Here is a 13,674-nt window from a genome sequence, read left to right on the forward strand (position 1 = left end):
AGGTCTGCTCTGCTAACTAAAATCTCTTCTGTCAGTGGAAATGTTCTGCAAGATTCAAGCCATGATTTCTTATGAAGAAATGTATTATTATCAACTGTAATTCAAGTTGCTTCAAGTTTCTTCTGGCTACCTACATTTTAAATGGTTTATGTCAGTATATCAACATGTAAATTAATATTTTGTTTGATAGGAGAAGTTAAAGCAGTTCCACAAACAGAGTAAACAGAAATATATGTGGCCATTTGGAGTTGTGACAAGCAATGCATTCTATGTGTATGAAGTTTTAATTTTAAGCAGAAAACATCTGAGAATTAAAGGAGGTTAGCAAACAACACTTAGGCCTGGAGTATTCCACAAGGCTGGGAAACACTATTTAAATTATTGTTATAATCATTAGTAGTAGTTGTTGTTCCTGTAATAGTAGTGCTGGTGGTAGTAGCAATAGGGATAATACAAGGAGAAGGAGGAGCTCCATGCACACAGCTCCAGGTGCTGAATACTGGTTTTTCCGCAATGCAGCAGTTTTGTGCATTTGTGGGATCACATCCAAAAGGATGATGCTCTTATGGAGGCCTGTTTCATGTTTATGTCACCCATATCGTGTCACAGTGCATGTGTTTGTTGTGTATGCAATCACAGTATTAATTCTGACTACATGCTGTTTGTATTCTGCCTTTCTAATACATTGGCTGTGGTACTATTTGGCCACAAGACTACAGATTATTATTCCCATTCATTCTGCTTTCCTTTCATGTTTTGCCAAAATTAGGGCTTTCAAGCAGCCTGTTCACTGTTGCCATGGGGAACAGCATTTTTATTATTTGGCATTTATGGTGTACTTTCCAGTGTTAACTGCTCTACAGTTTATATCTTGTTTATAAAGAGAAAATTGTGAGAAGTGTGAGGGGTGGCATATAAGATTTGCTTTTCCAGTTAGGAAAGGCACCTGCTTCTTCAATGGTTTCTGAAGATTTCTTTAAATGCGATTGATGGGGCAGTTTTAGTTATGGGTGAAATAATATAGTGAATTGAAGGTGTGACCTTTTTTTTATTCTTCACAAGTAGCAAATTCAACTGTAACCGCAAATCCTAGAGAATCCAAGATTGGAGTTGCAACTATTTTATTTTTTTCATTTTGGCCTGGGTTCAAGCTTTGCATTATGTCTTTCAGAGTGCACTGAATTTCAAACTGGATGAAGATGAAGAAAGCCAGAGAGAGACAACTGATGAGAAGACATGACAGGTAAGTGAGCAGTCTGATGCATTGTCACAGAAGATCAACAATCATAGTCTCTGACAAATTGCTCAGAAAATGAGCTGTTCGGGAAGTTGTATATCTCTTTCATGTATCTCTCTCACTCACTTTTAAAGCACTGCAAAATGATGCCTCGCCATGATCATATGATTGTTTTAGTGCATTGTTTTCCTGATAAGCACATGTGCTCCTATGCATGTGTTAAACATTAGACAAAAAGAACCTTTATAACATTGTACACACAAATCTATTATAGCTACTTTCTCAACAGCGTTTAGCGATGCACACATGCCCATTAGTTATACAGAGGGAGATAAGATGATATAATTGGAAGGAACAGAATGCTACAACAAACTGTAAATGCACAACACTGTATAAAAGAAGGGAATTAATCAAAATGGAAGAATGAAGAATTGAGAATACATTTGGTCCTCTTTGGAAACAAGACCTAGCAATTTTATAATTCCTAAATTTGAGAAGAAACTTAGAGAATTTCAGAAGCATCTCTATGACAAGAATATACTCAAGGGCAATGGTAAAGTGTGGGGTTTTTTCCAGTCTGATTGATATATTGTGATGCAGAGATTCCCATGAAAAACAGTGCAGCAGGAAACAGGACTTGTCCTTCTGTTTCTGGTTCAGAAATTAAGCAGAGGCTAGTACTTACTGGCTGATCAATACGAAAAACAGTACTGGAAAAAAAATAAAACCTAGAAAACAGATGGACTTGATGGTGTTTAAAAGCTGATACATGGGAATCCTGAAGGGACAGTGTAAATTAAAAAGCTAATCATTTTGATTTCAGAGGGACCGCTTGTAAATATGATTCTGCAATGAATGGATTTTTCTCTCTCATCATTGATAAATCTGATTGTATTATTATTTAGGTCTTTTTCGGTGATAAATATAAATATTAACATGCTTCAAAATCTGGATGTGGAGGACTCCATTATGTAAATCTCATCTTGTGAAAACATCCATTCCTGGGATGAGAAAAACTCCCATCCTGACAAGTTTTAATGGTTGCAGCAAGATGTAGAAAAATGTCTGAAAATAATCTTTATGGCAGGACATTTTAATTCTAAGAGACAGGTGTTCAACTGTTAACTGTGTTGTTTCTTAATAATATAATTTATATTTGTTACTACTGTCACTTATATTAGTAGGTTTAATTATGTTAAATAAAGTTCTGGTACTGATGCCCAACACCAAGGGATTAACCACCACCAGGACTCTGGGACTGTGCAGCCATCAGTGGCTGGTTTGAGTGCCTCCCTCCATCCGGGGATGCCCCAAAGTACAGTCCAATTATTCAACAAGTACACCACCATACAAGTTCCTCCAATGCTAGTTAGGGCCTCTCAAACCCCTCAGGATCAGGCCTATTTATATAACCCAAGTCCACAAAGCCCTGACCTGGATAACCCGGGCTAGCCCAATCTCATCAGATCTTGGAAGCTAAGCAGGATCAGCCCTGGTTAGTATTTGGGTGGACGACTATCAAGGAAGTCCAGGGACACGACACAGAATCAGGCAATGGCAAACCACCTCTGAATGTCTTTTGCCTTGAAAACCCTATAAGGTCAGTATAAGCCAGCTGCGACTTGCCATCACCAACTCCACAGCTCGGGTTGCCAGGTTGCTTGACATCACCAACTCCACAGCTAGGGTTGCAATTGCCCACCAATCCACCAGGCTCCTCGGAGTGGTAATCACATGTGTGGCACAATTATGTCACTTCTGGGTTTACCCCTAGAAGTGATGTAATTACATCGTGAGCAGCCACACACATGGAATCGCCCCCCCAGCCCTGCCCCCCAAAACCTCCTGCCAGTGGAGAGGGAAAACCTGGCAACCCTATCCACAGCGCAAATGTGAAGCAGAAAAAAGTCCCTTATCCTGGTCCACTAGATAGGGACCTCCAAAAAATCCCTGCTTGCCCTCAAAGTGAGTAGATAATCCCACACTGTTGCCACTGCAGCAAAAAAGAGCACCCAGTTACCAAGGATTGGCATTGAACTGCCTCACATTCTCTGCCCTCTCATTCTTTCCCCTCTTTCCCCAGTGTCTGATGCCTTCAGTTCTCTGAGGGAAATGGTAAGAAAATGCTTCTACGTTGGTTAGAATCTCTAAATTACAGCCACATACACATATTAGATCCTTAACTGAACTGCAGATCTCTGAAGGGAATCCCTATCACAAAATTCCATCTATGAAACAATTTTTTTTCACCCATATGAAGCTGGAATACAAATAAAACTCCTTCTTGGATAATTCTCACCAGAATAGAAGTTACAAAAATATGCATGTGAAGTAAGAAATCTTGGCTCAGTCTTTTGCTATGTCAGAGATTATTGGTGCAGCTTCAGACTAGGGTTGTACATATTGATATACCCGAACTGAAAGTAAACCCAAAATTAGCCGTTTCAGCAATATTTGGGTTCCTGGTTGACTGAATACCAAAACCTGGGAATCTGCCTGAAGACTAACAGGTGATTCCCAAAAAAGCTTTTTCAGCTTTTTCGGGTTCAGCTATTCACCTTTGCTCAGATGCACAGCTCTGTGGTTTCTCCCATTTTTCTATCTTTTTTTGACTGGTTTTGTTAGGGGCCCTTTTGAGGTAGAGGTCGTGTAATCAGAGCCAACTTGGACTGACCAACCATCACCTTTCAGCAGATTAATCTGGATCAAGAATAAGGGCTATTTAAAAGACAGGACTCACCAACTCCCATCTGGAGGGATATACAGTCCAACTAAAAAGAACTGGCTTCAACAACTGCTCACACCACCAGGCTTCTGAAGGAGACTTCCTCACCCATGTGAATGAGTAATCTCCTTCAGACAGCCCCCATGGTCGAGATTTTGTAATCTGTATTAATTTATATTGATGATTACAAATGTAGAAAAGTGAATATCTCAGGTTAATGCAGGGTGGCCAACCTTTATATGGTAAGCAAAAGGGAATAAGTATAACAAACACACAAACCACAACAATTCAATATCAGATAGACTCAATTAAATTCAATATGGCAATAATAATTATAGCTCATACAAAAGATATACAGGAGTGTAAATCATGCAAGGTCATAACATGCCTCCACAACATGTAAAGGACACAGAAGCAAAACCTCCAATTGGGGTGAATAAAGTGCATTCAAAAAGGCGCTGCAAACCGAGCATGCGCAAAGACAAAATTCCCAGCAGCGGTGGCAAGGTAGAATGTATGGAAACGTAAATAAAGATCACAACATGCCTACACAGAATATACTGAACGTAGTGAACGCTGTAACACCCTCCAACCAGGGTAGTAGAATAAGTGTCCAAAAAGCGCTGCAGCTGAGCATGCGCAATGGCAGTGATCCAAACAGCGGTGGCAAGGCAGATCCCACATTATAAATGACTCAAGGTTCCAAAGTGCTCCAAAAAACCACTAAAACTCTGAGATGGTAGGTGCAAGTGGATAAGGAGAAAAGATGCTGTATGATCTTGAGTGTATAGCCAGGCATCGGGATACAAGCTGAACAGTGGCCATGCACTGGGCTGCGGCCAGCTCTCAAAAGGATCGGAAAGCCTGATCCGCATGTGTAAAACAAAATGACAAGCACCACTTCCTCCCCATGCCACTCCATCTCTCGCTAGGCCCTCCCCTCGGCTCTTCAGGCTTCGTGGGCAGGTGGGCGCGCGCACAAAACTCGAGGCTCCGAGTGAGGAGCCGGTGACATGAGCTCCACTAGAGGGCATCATCGGGGACTGGAAGAAATGCCCAGGGCTAGGTGGCTCCAGGCTTTCTGTGTGTGGCACTCTGCAGGGCACTAATGCAGTCACCGCGGGGCTGAGGTCAGCGCTGGCATGTATGCCCTAGAGACCGGGATACCGAGCCAGTAAGTCTGCCAGAGTGCTGCTTCCCTTTTCGCTGTTCCTTCGGCAGTCAGCGAAAGTCTTCTCTTCCTTGCTTCCCATGTTTGTTGCCAGGATGGGCAAGAAACTTACAGAGGTGGATTGCCATTGACTTTCTCTGCACAACGACTCCGGTATTCCTTGGTGGTCTCCTATCCAAGTGCTAACCAGGGCTGACCTTGCTTAACTTTTGAGATCTGATGAGATCAGGCTGGGCTGGGCCATCCAAGTCAAGATCCTTCAGCATGTAAAATTTCTCAATAAATAAAGTATACTTCATAGTTTCTCTGGGGAAAAATGGGTAGGCCACCAATTGGTTAAGATCCTAGACATCTGCAGGACAAACCTACTGACACTTTCTGAAGAGTAAGCCCAACTGACTGGACTTGAGTAGGATTTAGAGTAGACCTGCATAGAATTGCACTGCTGATCACTTTTTGTTTTCACTGTTAAATATGGATGACAGGGCACAAATATGTAATAATCATTATATTATTCTGCACATTCATTTTAAATTTTTGAAGTTTGCATAGTATCTAGGTGTGTCCCCCCTCCCATTGTATCAGATTGTTTAATATTGGAATCAAAGCAAGCTGCCTAAGAAAATCAATCCATTACTTGGCTCTGTTAGTTCAGTTTCCGGGTATAACTTGTCCCCACTCAGTTGGTATAAAATTAAACGTTAATTAAATGTTTGACCAAATATAGCAGGCTAATTTTTAAGTTGATAATTTTGTATGGCCCACGAATGATGTTATAAATATCCAAATGTCCCTTGGCAAAAGGTTTCCCACCCCTGCCTTAAAGGGGCCAAGTTCAGTCACAAGACCCTGGGCACCTGACAGTGGTGCTGAGGCCCGAGCATGTCCCCCCTCAGAGCCCCAAGCCAGGCCCCTGATTCTGCTTACCCTGTTGTTGTTGGTTTTTTGGGGGGAAGGTTGCTTGTTTTGCACCATATCCTATTGCAATACACACCATAAGTTAAGTAAAATTTATTCTAAAAAAGCAAACGTTGTCCCCTTTCTTTTAATGTTTCTTATGTAACAAATCTTTATTATTTTGTTTGAAGTAACAGAAAGCCAAGTGATTTGTTTTGTTATTCTATTTGCTTTGGAGCCAGGTCATGTGGGGGAAGGGGCAGATGGTGTTTTTTTTTTAATTAAAAAAAATTCAGGAGCCTATGGTGGCTCTTGGGAGCACTGTTTTCAACCAATGGGTCCAAGTTTCCAGAAAATGTGGTAGTGTAGTGGTTCATGCTGAAGACTCCAACACTGCCAAGTTTCTCAGCATCTCTCTCCTTGTAGCAGTCCTTCCCATTCATTTCAATTTCACTCTGCCAGAGCATCCCCTGTAAACATCTACAGAGAAATCTAGCAATTTGAAGTCTTAAAAATGAGAATTGAATATCAGAAAATAGATTTTATTTCTGTATTAAGATGTTTGCATGCTAGGCTCAGGTCTCAGTCATAATCCCCACTGTTAATTCCAAATAAAAATAGGTTTATCAACCTATGCCCAAATGCATCGGAATCAAAACATATTTAAGACTTAAGCTGTTAAAACTCTCTCTCTGACCTCCTCATGTGACACAAACCCTTGCAGGCAATTCTTCTAAAGCAAACAAGATTACACAAAATCTATTGGCTTGGTCAGAAAAGTATAGCATTGTAATGCATGAGAAATGTATAGCACTAGGGGCTCTGTTTGTTACATCTCAAGCTTGCATTGCCATCTGAGGCAGGGGTATAACAGGCTTCTGTGAAAGAAGAAAAGGAACACAATAGAAAAGCATTATGGCACCAGCTATTTATATCCATTCCATTGGAAGTGGTGATAGGTATAATTACAGAGTAGAAATTATTAGAGGGCTTACTTCAGAGTCATTTCTCCTGCTGTTCCAAAGGAAGTAAAAGATTGGAAGTGTTCCTGACATACCTAAAAAATGAACTATTTCAGCACAAAATTTGGTTAATTAGAAGTTTGTCAGGGATAGTTTGAGCAGTGCGTGTCCTCTAAACCTAGAAGATGTCAATTTCCCTTGGCCTGATAGAGACCAATACTAATAAAACATAAACTCATTAAACATACACTGAAGAGTTCAGAACAAAATGCTCTTAAAATTTGTATGTAAATTAGGAATGTTCTGCTTAGGCAAAATATCCAAAGAATTCTGAGACAACCAAAAAGAGTTTGATCAGATTAGCAGATTGCTTAGCATCATGGATTATAGGGTTGGCAACTAGGGCTGTTGAAAAAAAATTCGGTAAAATTCGGATTCGGCAAAATTCGGCCCGTTTTGATTCGGGCCGTGCCAAAGTCCGAACTCCCCCGCTTCGGATCCCCGAAATTCGGGCGAGATCAGGAGTTTGGGGAAAACTGAAGGCGCGGGGTGTGTGTGTGGAACAGATCTGTGCCTCCCGGCCGGGAGGCACAGATCTATTTAAAGGGTCCCCTGAGCGCCTTCAGGGGGCTCCCCTGAAGGCGCGCAGGGTGGTGGTGGAATAGATTTGTGCCTCCCCGCCGGGAGGCACAAATCTGTTTAAAGCCCCCCCCGCGCCTTTAAATCTGTTTAAAGCCCCCCCCCCCCGTTTCAAATTGAAACAAAGAAAGCTCCCCTCCAGGGCAATTTACGATTTGAACTTCTGACCTGGCCAGCAGAAAGAACTTAACTCCCTGGTGTCAAAGAAAGCAGGAAGGCGTGGGGGATTCCCCCGAACTCGCAGAATTTAATCAGCGTTTCCCCGAAGCTGCTTAGTTCAGCTTTGGAAATCTACAGCGGTTTTTGCCTTCAGTTCATCCCGAACTTGGAAGACACAAATCAAACTGGATTCGGCTGATTTCTAGTTCGGGATCAACCAAATCGACAGGCCTGCTGCCTGGCTCCTGTGAAGCATCCCAACTTTGCTGAAGGAGGGCAACAGGCAGGTATGAGTCTGCTGAACAACTTGTCACTGTGGTTTCCAGTGACACCTCTTTACACTTAAGAATCTTTCCTAACCCCTTCATGGCTGCCCTTCCCAGTCTCAGTCTCCTTCTGACCTCTTGGTTGCCGTCTCTCTTTTGGTTGATGATAGAGCCCAGGAATAGAAAGTCTTAAACAATTTCAGTTTCCTCATTGTCAACCTTAAAGTTTAGTAATTCCCCAGTAGTCATTTCTTTTGTCTTATTGATGTTCATCCATGGTCATGCTTTGGCACTTTCTGCTTTAAATTTCACTAGTAGTCATTTCAAGTCTTTGCTATATTCTGCCAGTAATGTGGTATCATCATTATATCTCAAATTGTTAAGGTTCCTCCCCACAATTTTCATTCCACCTTCATCTGAATGAATGAACATTTCTTTATGTTCTGCATATAGATAGAAGAGATAGAGAGATAAAATACATCCTTGTCTAACACCTTTGCCAATTGAAGAGGCCCAATATTTTAAAATAACTTTAAAATATTCATGTAGAATAATTAAAACTGGAAGAGATTAAATTTATCACAATTTCCCATAAAATAAAACTTCTATTTTGTTGGTTTACAGCTGTAAATTCAAAATTAATTTGCAGTGTATTTTTTTAAGTTTCAGTAGAATTTCTGACCACCAGCCAGCAATTTTTTGAAAGTAACAGATAAAGAGCCTGACACAGCATTTCAAGAGTGCTTTATATTGTTATTAAGGAGGAAAACCTGTCCAATGGCCTGTTGTTTCACTGTTCTTTCCCTGCTGTGGGTCACCTAAATTGCTTGGCTGGGAGGGCACCATGACACTGGAACAAACTGACCACATGGGCTGTTTCTAACTTCCAGATCCACACAATTTTCAAACACCAGGCCAGCTGTGCCCTGAATAGTCGTTCCAGTCATGCTTCTGGAGCACTATCTCCAAACACAAGCTCTTGTCTGAAATATTAGAATAAGCAAAATCCAATAGGGAAAAAAAATTAAAAAGGTGTTTAGCATCAAGGTCTACAGAGAAGGAAACAAATGGCACAATGACTGAGCTATTTCACTTAGCCCTCATTGACTGGACGGTTTGAAGTAATGCTGGCTAGTTACCTAGCAACACAGAGTGTATTGCAGGACTTGTTACTACCTAATTCGCATTTGTCATAATCTCTGTAATCAGAACCGATCATAAATAAAACCTGAATACAATAAACTGACTTATGTTTGCAATTAGAATCAATCTAAATCTGAAGAGGGAAGTTAATGGCTCAGTCTTTGGTATTGGCAGTCTCATTGCTCTAACAATATTATCATTTGTTTGCCATATTATTTCCAGTTCAGACTATTTGCATTTATTTTTACAGATCATTCAATTACTGGTCCATGTTATCTCGCTTCCAATTTCATTTCACTGCCACATCTATATTAGGATAATATCTTTATGAGAAAGCTGTCAGCACCTCTGCATTCTGGCCACACATTCATGACCTTCTAATGAAATATTTGCCAAACAAGCAGCCTGAGCTGATGGACCATTGTGCCAGCAGAACAACAAGCACGCTAGAGAGCATGAACTGATATGTATTGCAATATCAAATCATTTAACATTTATTGAGATTGTTAACTGATTTCCTCCCCGCCTCCCCCCACACAATGTGGTGGTTTAGTGATGCTAATTGCTGTTATAGTGGCATCAATAAACACCTTTTCCGGAAGTTACCAAGTCACAACACACACACACACACAATTACTTTATGAAATAATAGTCCACACAGGTGGTGTGGGCAGGACAGATCTTTAGATGAATTACAAGAACTTACAACTATCATTGGTCCGCAGATGTCAATGGAACACTTATGTCAAACCTGGTAATAATGGGAGGGGGAGAGTGATAAGAGCTAGTCTGTATTCAGTATACATTTTCACATGCACAAGGACTTCTATTTGCAGACCATGATTTCCCCAACTTCTCATCCCACAGCAGTGCCAAATGTCCCCTAAAATGGATTTCAGGGGGAATCTCAGGATCTTACAGGAGGAAGGGGGTCCGAAAGTCATGCCCAGACATCCTAGTTCAGCAGCCCCCACTAATGCATGCTGTAGCTGGAAGTGGGCAAAATCAGCCCAGTTCAATTCTGTCACTTTCATTCTTTCCAGTTCATTCTATGGACTATTTCTGAGAATTAATGCAAAGGGGCCCCTGAAGTCCAAAACTACCCAACTGTACCATTGAACACAGAGGAGAAGGTTATCCAGCATACTATGGTTGGTTGCCCGCCCCCCCTCTGACTTTCCCGAGGCTGTTAGTATAACCATTTATCTTAAATATTAGAGTTTCTCTGGTTTTCCAGAGATTTGTGTATGTGTATGTAAATATGAAGTTTCCTATTTCAGGACTGCAGCCCAAGGGTGTATAACTCTTCTGTAGGCAATAGAATCTTCAACAATAAAGTTCTAAATATAATGCTTGAAGATAGGCCAAGAAACAAATTCCAACAAGCATTTTTCCCCAATAATGGCACAAACAACATTTTTTTTTATGTAACCATCTTCAAGAACAACACATGCTGTGGGCACATAAAGTATAAATTACAAGGAAAGTTATTTTAGAACTTTTCCCATCTCCCTTCTCCTTTCCCCTCTTCCTATCCAGATTCCATTACCCAGCTTTGTGTAAGCCAGAAGCAAATATAGTTTTCCTTTGTAAATAACTGCATGGGTTTCCTCCTGTGAAGAAAAAATAAAGGATATTTGGGAATGGTAGCAAAAGGCAACAGTCACTAAAATGCATTTCAGGAGCCTTTCTAAGGAGTTCTAAATTGTCTCCCAGGCTATCACATTCACCTCCAGTGCATAGAATTAACAGCAATTATAACACACTCATGGAACAGAATAAATTCCCATTAGACGTGATAGCTTTAAAAAAAAATTGAACAGGAATATCCATAATTTACATGAATAATGCTGGTGGGGCCAAAACTAACAATGGTGTTGTTCTGTATAGAGCATCTGCATAAATCTTTGTTTAGATTAAAGGCTTTTGTTTCAATTAAAATAAGCATGAACTGTGGCATCTTAAAACCTAACAAGATGCATCTGGTGCATTCAAGATGCATGTTTACTCAGAAGTAAGTCTCATTTTATTCACTGGTGCTTACTCCCAGGCAAATGTCCTTCAGATTGCAGCCTCAGTCTGTGAAAGGTTATGCTGAAATAAAGTTCTGTTAATCTTTAAGGTACCACTACACTCCTGTTTTATTTTTGCAGAAACAGACTAATAAGGCTACCCCTCCAGAATTCTTTCAGGAAGAGACTCTATATAGGCATGCTTAGTACTGGAGGTGGAGGAGAATGAGAACAGATTATTCATTATTCTCAGGCACCTTCTAGACATTAAAGTGAATGTTGTTTAATAAGTTAGATGTTAATGAACATAGAAATTATTTATTCACCTGGAAAATAAAGATATTTCCTAGAAGAAATAAAATAAATTAATAAATATGTAAATATTTCTATCCCACATTTCTGTCTCATGGACCTACTGGATGGCTAACGATGAATGTTAAAACTATAAGAAAGCAAAGCTAATGTTAAAAATACACATAATTTCAGATTGAATCAGCCATTTTTTAAAAAAGTAATAAACTTTGATCACTAGCAATGAAACACATTCAGAAATTTTCCAGCTTTGTGTTGGCACTTGATATTTGCCTTCTTGTGTAATCATAACTGAAACAAACAAAGCTTTCCAGTAAGTGACAATATTATTACATGGAGATTTAATTAATTCCTTTCATGGGGTAGTCTGGGATAGAGGTCTGTAGAATATGGACTGGAAGACCATATCTCGAACCAAGCCTGAGTTGCCCATTCTTGCTGTGAATTTTCCATACATCTAAGCTTCCTGCAGCTATATTTGGTGAAGGGACGTGAAGGAAATTGGCAGTTTTGCAACACTAAAACCCCTGATGTATGTATCTCCATCTAGTATTTTAAGGGAACAATCCTAAGCAAGTCTGCAAAGAAGTAAATCCTCTTTTATTCAGTGGGGCTAGCTCCCAGGAAAGTGTTCTTAGGACTACAGCCTTTGTAAATTAACAACAATGCAGACATCAAATGTAAAACAGAATGGTCCTTACCAGAGATGCTCAGGCTCAGACTATGTATTTCTGCATCAAAATCCTGCCTCACCAAAAACTAATGAAATGTTGCAGAAAGAGACAAGAAAAGAACGCTAACCTTTTAAAAGATTCATAATGAACTAAAAGGCCAAGGCAAAGTCAATTTATTATTCACAAAAGTCTCGGGTTCCAGCATGTTTTGCTCTCCTGAATAAAACATACTCTGAGGACTGCTAAACCAGTCAGAAGCGATGGGGAGAAGGATATTTTAGCCAAGTCAGATATATTTGCATACTCATTTTAAGAAGCCCAAGCAGAGGATGGACGATATCATTAGCCTTGATGTTCCTTTTGAGTCCTTGGAGTTCAAAATGTATTTACATGCAAAGTGAAAAATATTTACTCTGATTTAGAATGCTGGCAAAATATATTGTATAGTAGCCTGATCAACAACAGAGGGCAGGCATTTTGCTGGATCTTCATACCTTTATTTTCTTTGTATAGACAGCAGTGTGGTTTAGTACCACTCACTATTCCTAAGGCAATCAAGACCACTATCTCGTAAAGTGGGGGAGTTCTTTGAATCCTGCTGAGACACATTCCTAGACAATTTGTAGATAAAAAATGCTTTGTATCTGCTCCAACTTTGACCATTTCCACACAGGGATTTTGCCCCATGTGGCTTGCTGGATGTCCCTGCTTTTTTGTGTGTGTGGGGGAGAGTTCCCACACAACATAGTATTCATTCTGAGCACAACATCTGTGTTTCCCCTGCTTTTCGTCTTTGAGTTTGATCCAACAAAAGACCTCTGTTGATCCTGCTCAAAGAGGAAACTTCAGGGTGGCTGTGAGCACAGCATCCATGTAGATGCTCTTCCTGCAGCCAATCATAAAGTTGACAGAGTTAAACTCCACATTCCCCACCTTTAAATCCATATTTCCAACCTTTAAAGGGGGAAAGGGGGTGTTGCTGTATGCCGGGGGGGCACACAATTGTCATCACCTTGCCATTTCTGCATGAATGTGACAGATTGCAAGAGGGAGTGGTGAGGAGTAGTGGGCAGAGCAGTGAGTGACATAAGGACAGGGCATCCACCCACACCCACCATGCTCTCTGGTTCCACAGTGAGGTTGACTCTTCCTACCCTTGAGTAGAAGTAGCCTTGGATGGAGAAACAATTACTACAGATCATGTAGGGGAGGTATTCTGTGCAGCTTTGGAGGGCAGAATCTAGGACATAACACCTCTTCTGAGCTCCCTCCCATCTTCAGACTCTGCCCTCCCCAGGTTCCACTTCCAAATCTCCAAGAATTTCCCAATTTGATGTTAGCAACCCTAGCTACCAGGCAGATATATTATACATCTTACATGGACATATACACAATGCGATGGAAATCTTTATTGGATGTTGTTTTTCACACCCTCAGGTGAGTAACAAAATCCAAAGAAACAGAACAGTCCCCTGAT

Source organism: Euleptes europaea, chromosome 1 (genome assembly GCF_029931775.1).
Source record: "Euleptes europaea isolate rEulEur1 chromosome 1, rEulEur1.hap1, whole genome shotgun sequence".
Lineage (NCBI taxonomy): Eukaryota > Metazoa > Chordata > Lepidosauria > Squamata > Sphaerodactylidae > Euleptes > Euleptes europaea.